This window comes from Babylonia areolata, chromosome 27, assembly GCF_041734735.1.
Source record: "Babylonia areolata isolate BAREFJ2019XMU chromosome 27, ASM4173473v1, whole genome shotgun sequence".
In the NCBI taxonomy this organism is placed as follows: Eukaryota; Metazoa; Mollusca; class Gastropoda; order Neogastropoda; family Buccinidae; genus Babylonia; species Babylonia areolata.
Window position 1 is genome coordinate 41230740 of NC_134902.1, and position 6673 is coordinate 41237412.

Below are 6673 nucleotides of genomic sequence, written 5' to 3' on the forward strand. Positions count from 1 at the left end.
TCAGTCAGATACATATCATGTCAGACAGAATAAAGGGAAAGACGTTCAGAGTCAGATACATATCATGTCAGACAGAATAAGGGGAAGCGTTCAGACAGCAGATAATATCATTCAGACAAATAAAGGGAAAAAAACGTTCATCAGATACATATCATGTCAACAGAATAAGGGAAGACTTTCATCAATACATACTTAGACGAATACAGGGAAAGACTTTTCAGTCAATAATTCTTGCAGACAGAAAAAGGGGAAAGATTCATTCAGATACATTCTGTCAGACAGAATACGGGAAAGACTTCGTCGATACATATCATGTCAACAGAAAAAAGGGGAAAGACGTTCTCGATAATATCATTTCAACAAAAAAAGGGAAAGACTTTCCCGCATCAATCATTCAGTCAGACAAATAAAGGAAAGGGACGTTCCAGAATAATTCATGTCAGACAGAAAAAGGGAAAAAAAAGAGTTCGGGCAGATACAATAGTCAGACAGAATAAAAAAGGGAAAAAAAGAAAAAAAGACGTTCAGCATCGCTTCAGGCGGACGGGAAAAAAAGGGGGAAAGACTTCAGTCAGATAAAATTCATGTCAGACAAAAAAAAAGGGGGGGGGGAAAGACGTTCATCGGGATACATATCATGTCGAAATAAAGGAAAGACGTTCAGCCCAGAAACATTCATTGACGAAAAAAGGGGAAAAAAAAGACGTCGTCCAATACTTATATTCAAAAAGAAAAAAGGAAAAAGAAAAAGAGAAAAAAGGGGAAAGATTTTCGGGACATCAGTACATATCATGTCAACAGAAAAAAAGGGAAAAAACGTTCAGTCGATACAATCATGTCAGACAGAATAAGGAAGAGTTCATCAGAACATACATTCAACAGAAAAGGGGAAAGACTTTCAGTCAGATAAATAAGTCAGACAGAAAAAAAAATTTGAAAAAAATAAAAGGGAAAAAGGGAAAACGTTCAACATATACTATCATGTCAGACAGAAAAAAGGGAAGCCGTTCATTTAGATACTTTCATTCGGGACAAAATAAAGGAAAACGTTCGTCGATTACATACGTCAGACAGAATAAAGGAAAGGACGTTCAGACAGTCAGATACATATCATGTCAGACAGAATAAAGGGAAAGACGTTCGACAGTCAGATACATATCATGTCAGACAGAATAAAGGGGAAAGACGTTCAGACAGTCGATACATATCAGTCAGACAGAATAAAGGGAAAGACGTTCAGTCAGATCATATCATGTCAGACAGAATAAAGGAGAACGTTCAGACAGTCAATACATTCAGTCGAAAAATAAAGGGAAAGACGTTCCCGTCAGATACATATCATGTCAGACAGAAAAAGGGGAAAAACTTTTCACAGTAATATCTTTCGACAGAAAAAAGGGAAAGGGGGACGTTCAGTCAGATCAATCATGTCAGACAAAAAGGGGGGAAAGACTTCAGACTTAATAATTTTTGCAAAAAAGGAAACTTTCAAATAAAGGGGAAAAAGGGGAGACGTTCCAGTCAGATACTATCATGTCAGACGAAAAAAGGGGGGAAAAGACGTTCAGTCAGATACAATCATGCAGCAAAAAAAGGGAAAGACGTTCAGACAGTCAGAACATATCATGTCAGACAGAATAAAGGAGAGACGATCCAGTCAGATACATATCATGTCAGCAAATAAAGGGAAGCAAGACGTTCAGTCAGATACATATCCTGTCAGACAGAATAAAGGGAGAAAGACGTTCAGACAGTCAGATCCATCTCATGTCAGACAGAATAAAGGGAAAGACGATTCAGTCATGATACTATCATGTCAGACAGATAAAGGTGAGAGCCGATTCAGTCAGATACCTATCATGTCAGACAGAATAAAGGGAAAGACGTTCAGACAGTAGATACATATCCATGTCAGACAGAATAAAGGAGAGCGGTCAGTCAGATACCATATCATGTCAGACAGAATAAAGGGAGAGACTTTCTGTCAGATACATATCATGTCAGACGAATAAAGGGAAAGACGTTCAGTCAGATACATATCATGTCAGACAGAATAAAGGGAAAGACGTTCAGTCAGTCAGATACATATATGTCAGACAGAATAAAGGGAAGACGTTCAGTCAGTCAGATACATATCATGTCCTGGACAGAATAAAGGAAAGACGTTCAGACGTCGATACATATTCATGTCAGACAAAATAAAGGGGGAAAAAGCGTTCAGTCAGATACATTCATTCAGACAGAATAAAAAGGGGGAAAAGAGTTTAGTACGAACATACATTCAGACGGGAAAAAAAATAAGAAAAAAAAAAAAAAAAAACGTTAGTCAGATACATTCATGTCAACAGAAAAAGGGAAAACATTCAGTCAGTCGTACATTCATTCAGAAGAAAAAAGGGAGAGACGTTCAGTCAAAACATATCAGTCAACAAAAATAAGGGAGAGACTCATCATCAGATACATATCATGTCAGACGTAAAGGAAAGGACGTTCAGCAGTAGAAAAATATCATGTAACAGAAAAAAAGGGGGGGAGACGTTCAGTCGCGAAAACATGTCAGACAGAAAAAGGGGAAAAACTTCAGACGTCAAACATATCATGTCGACAAAAAAAGGGAAAAAAAGCTTCGACAGTAGATAAATCATGTCAGACGTTTAAAGGGAAGACTTCATCGATAAAAACATGTCAGACAAAATAAAGGGAAAAAGGGACTTTTAGCTCAGATAATATATGTCAAAAAATAAAGGAGGCTTAGAAGTCAGAACTTTATCTGTCAGACAAAATGAAGGGGGAAAAGACTTCAGTCAATACATATCATGTCAACAAAAAAGGGGAGAACGTTCGTATCGATACATATCATGTCGACAAATAAGGGAAAGGTTCAGCAGATAAAAATTTATGTCAGACAAAAAAGGGAAAGACGTTCAGTCAGTCAGTAATACATGTCAGAAGAAAAAGGGGGAAAAAAGACTTTCAGTCAGTAATTTAGTCAACAAAAAATAAGGGAGGGGGGGGGTTCAGTCAGATACATTCATTCAGACAAAAAAAAAGGAAAGAGTTTCAGACATCAGTACTATCATGCAGACAAAATAAAGGGAAAGCGTTCTTTTAGATAATATCATGTGAAGAAAAAGGGAAAGACGTTCATCAGTCAATACATTCTGTCAGAAAAAAAAAAAAAGGGAAAAAAAGCGTTATCAGTAATATATTCAGAAAAAATAAGGGAAAAGTTTTTAAAAAGTCAATACAATCATGTCAAAGAAAAAAGGGAGAGACGTTCAGTAGTCAATACATATCATGTCAGACAAAAATAAAAGAAACGTTCAGACAGTCAGTACATTCGTCAACAAAATAAAGGAAAACTTCAGTCAAAAATTTTGTGAGACAAAAAAGGGAAAGACTTCAACAGCAATACATTCAGTCAACAAATAAAGGGAAAGACTTTCAGACAGTAAATAAATATGTCGACAAAAAAAGGAGAGACTTTCATCAGTAATTATGGAAGAAAAAAAGGAAAGGCGTTCAGTCAGATAATATCATTCAACGAAAAAAAGGGAAAGATTTTAAAACGTCAATACTATATGTCAACAGAAAAAAGGGAAGACGTTCAGTAAATTAATATCATTAACAAATAAAGGGAAAGGACTTCACAGATACATATCATTCAGACAGAAAAAGGGAAAACTTCATAATATTTTCGTCAGACGAATAAAGGGGGGACGTTCAGCGTCAGATAATATCGTCAACAAAAAAAAGGGGAAAAAGACGTTCTCATAAAATACACATGTCAACAAAAAAAGGGGAAAGATTCAACAGTCAGATACAAACATGTCAGAAAAAATAAAGGGAAAGACGCAGTAAAATTACATATCATGTCAACAGAAAAAGGGAAAAAGACTTTTCATCATCAGAAAAAATTCATGTCAAAAAAAAAGGGGAAAGATTTTCAGTCAATACAATCATGTCAGACAGAATAAAGGGAAAGACCGTTCATCAATAAAATTCGTCAGACAAAAAAAGGAAAAAAAAGACGTTCAGTCAGTCAGTACTACTGTCAAAGAATAAAGGGAAGGACTTCAGTCAATACTATCATGTCAACAGAATAAAGGGAGAGACTTCATCGTCAGATACAATATGTCAGACGAAAAAAGGGGGAAAAAAGGTTCAGACATCGATAATTCATGTCGACAGAATGGGGGGGAGACTTCAGTCATAAAATAATATCATTCAGACAAAATAAAGGGAAAAAAACGTTCAGACAGTCAGATACTTCATGTCAACAGAATAAAGGGAAAGACGTTCAACACAGATCTATCTGTCGGGACAGAAAAAAAGGGAAAGACGTTCAGCCCAAAAAAAATCTGTCAACAGAATAAGGGGGAAAGACGTTCACATCAGATACAATCAGTCAACGAAAAAAGGGAAAAAGCGTTAGACAGTCAGAACTATCATGTGACAGAAAAGGGGGAAAAAAGGGACGTTCAGACGTCAGAACATAATGTCAAAAAAAATTAAAGGGGAGAGACTTCAGTAAAAACATATCATTCCAGAAAAAAAAGGGGAAAAAAAAAGATTTTTCATCAGTCAGATAATATCATGTCAAAAAAAAGGGAGAGAGTTCAGACAGTCAGATACATACATGTCAACAAATAAAGGAAAAAAAGGGCTTTCATCAGATACTATCATGTCAACAAATAAAGGGGAAAGAACTTCATCATCAGATACATATCAGTGGGGACGTAAAGGGGAAAGACGTTCTCAGAAAATATCATGTCGACAGAAAAAAGGGGGGAATTCACCCAGATACATATCATTCAACAAATACAGGAAAGCTTCAGCAGTCAATACATATATGTCAGGCTAAGGGGGGAAAAAACTTTTCGGGGACAGTCAGAACATTCGGCAGAATAAAGGGAAAACGTTCAGCGATAAACATGTCAACAAAAACAGGGAAAGAGAGCAGATAAATTCATGTCAGCAAAATACAGGGAAAACGTTGTTAAACATATCATTAAACAGAAAAAGGGGAAAGCGTTCATCTCAGAACATACATGTCAGACAAAAAAGGGGAAAAGACTTTTCAGTCAATACAATCTGTCAGAAGAATGGGAAAAAAAGCTTCATCATCAGATAAATCCTTTGTCGACGAATAAAGGGAAAGACGTTAGTCGCAATACATTCATTCAGACAGAAAAAAGGGGAAAAAGACGTTCATAAATTTACTACTGCGACAGAAAAAAGGGGGAAAAGACTTCAGTCAATACATATCGTCAGACAAATAAAGGGAAAGACGTTCAACGTCAGATACATATCTGTCAGACAGAATAAAGGAAAAGACGCGTCAGATACTTTTCGGGCAGACAAAAACGGGGGAAAAAGGGACGTTCATTCAGAACAACATGTCAGCAGAAAAAGGGAAAGAGTTCAGTCATCAATACATACTTGTCGACAAATAAAGGGGGGGCAACAGTGATTCATATCAGTCAGACAGAAAAAAGGAGAGCTTCATTCAATAATATCTTTAACAAAAAAAAGGGGAAAGCTTCTTTTCAGATACATATTGTCAACAGAAAAAGGGGAAAAAAGACTTTTCAGTCAGTCAAATTACATATCATGTCAGCAAAAAAAGGGAAAGACGTTTCAACATCAGATACTTTAAATGTCAGAAAAAAAGGGAAAGACTTTTTTTGACATTAGATACATATCATGTAGACAGATTAAAGGGAAAGTACGTTCAGTCAGATACATAGCTTGTCAGACGAATAAAGGAGAGACGTTCAGACAGTCAGATACATATCATGTCAGACAGAATAAAGGGAAAGACGTTCAGACAGTCAGATACATATCATGTCAGACAGAATAAAGGGAAAGACGTTCAGTCAGATACATATCATGTCAGACAGAATAAAGGAGAGACGTTCAGTCAGATACATATCATGTCAGACAGAATAAAGGGAAAGACGTTCAGACAGTCAGATACATATCATGTCAGACAGAATAAAGGGAGAGACGTTCAGTCAGATACATATCATGTCAGACAGAATAAAGGGAAAGACGTTCAGACGTCAGATACATATCATGTCAGACAGAATAAAGGGAAGAGACGTTCAGTCAGATACATATCATGTCAGACAGAATAAAGGGAAGACGTTCAGAAGTCAGATACATATCATGTCAGACAGAATAAAGGGAAAGACGTTCAGTCAGATACATATCATGTCAGACAGAATAAAGGGAAGCCGTTCAGTCAGATACATATCATGTCAGACAGAATAAAGGGAAAGACGTTCAGACAGTCAGATACATATCATGTCAGACAGAATAAAGGGAAGCCGTTCAGTCAGATACATATCATGTCAGACAGAATAAAGGGAGAGACGTTCAGTCAGATACATATCATGTCAGACAGAATAAAGGGAAAGACGTTCAGACAGTCAGATACATATCATGTCAGACAGAATAAAGGGAGAGACGTTCAGTCAGATACATATCATGTCAGACAGAATAAAGGGAGAGACGTTCAGTCAGATACATATCATGTCAGACAGAATAAAGGGAAAGACGTTCAGTCAGATACATATCATGTCAGACAGAATAAAGGGAAAGACGTTCAGTCAGTCAGATACATATCATGTCAGACAGAATAAAGGGAAAGACGTTCAGTCAGTCAGAT